Raw genomic sequence first — 1,597 nt, 5'->3', positions numbered from 1 at the left:
TCTCTCTCTCTCTCTCTCTCTCTCTCTCTCACACACACACACACACACACACACACACACACACACACACACACACACACATCAATTGCTATGCTTTGTAATACCTACTACTGTATGTTCTTTCAACACTGACGAGATGTTTTTAATCAGCAGAGGGCGCTGTGTGCTTTCATCGTCTTTCTGCAGTGACATCCCATCCATCCATCCATCCATTTTTTGACCGGCTTCTCCTCACAAGGGTCGCGGGGCGTTGCTGGAGTCTATCCCAGCTGTCTTTGGGCAGCAGGCGGGGGACACCCTGAACCGGTTGCCAGCCAAGGGAACTCACACCTGCCATGCATGTTTTTGGAATGCACACAGGAAGGCTGGAGACGGAATCGAATCCAGTACCTCTGCACTGTGAGGTGGATGTGCTAACCATTGACATCCCATGTAAATGCATGAACACGCTTGATGGGTACAAAGACTGTGTGTGAATCACGGTGCTTGGCATAAACATTTAATCAAGGAATGGTAAAACACAACATAATTAATGGTAGTTCATTGTGTCGGGCATTCGGAAGGTTCCGGACAGAATCGGATTCTACAAACGTAGACTCAGGAAAGTTGATCTTGCAAAAATATTGCATTACAAAAAATAAGCGCGAGGCCAACGAAGTACAAATAACGACGCTGGACAACAAGCCGGGAATAATGCGAAGAAAACAAAAAGCGCTTGCACAAGACAAGAAGAAACTCACGAACAAAAATAGTTTGTAAAAAAAGTACAAGAAAGACCAAACTGTGGACATACTTAAATCGCCCAGAGAACTACTTACCGTACTTGAATAACGAAGAACATAAGCAAAAGCAAGAGCCACAAAACAACACAGTTTTGCATTCTTCATTTGAAATGCCTTTACTGTAGCCTCTTTTTAGTTGTTGTTTCTTTCTGGGAATTTCTCCTTTTGGGCTCCTCTTCAGGATGTAAAATGCAGGCTCTATTTGATGATGATGAAGATTCTCACGATTAGTTTGAATCCACTTTTCTGTAAATTGCCAGATACGAACGTTTTGTCGACTTCAGAATTTCACTGCTCCCATCACGAGTTACATTATCACTAAAGCCTTTAAGAGAAGAAATATACATGCCACATCTTCATGACAATAAATCTTCATTTTTTTCTAGAGGAGGCAGATGAGTGGCATTTCCATTTAATGATTTAATTTTTTGTTTTGAGTTACAAGCGTCGTCCGAGAACAAATAAAACTGGTATCTCAAGGCGCCACTGTACTCAGTGGCGGACCCTGAGGGCCAGCAAGGCCTTCTCTGCTGGCCTAAACATTCTCAGAAAAGTAAATTTACTTTTATGTATTTTATGTTATTTTATAATTTATGTTATTTTATTTTCATAAATATGTCAACAAAATTATTCTCTGTATTCTTTACATCATATTATTTCCACTTAGTTGAGTGGCCGTTATTTTAAATAACATTGAAAGCCACTCGATAAATAACTTATTTATTCTGGTAGAGTTTTTAACCAATCATATTTCAGCTAGCTTGCGTTGCCAGGTAAATTAAACTTGCTCGGGGCCTTCAGATTAAACAGAGCAG

This window comes from Hippocampus comes, unplaced genomic scaffold, assembly GCF_001891065.2.
Source record: "Hippocampus comes isolate QL1 unplaced genomic scaffold, H_comes_QL1_v1.1 scaffold41, whole genome shotgun sequence".
Taxonomy (NCBI): domain Eukaryota; kingdom Metazoa; phylum Chordata; class Actinopteri; order Syngnathiformes; family Syngnathidae; genus Hippocampus; species Hippocampus comes.
Note: the sequence above shows the minus strand (reverse complement) of the source record.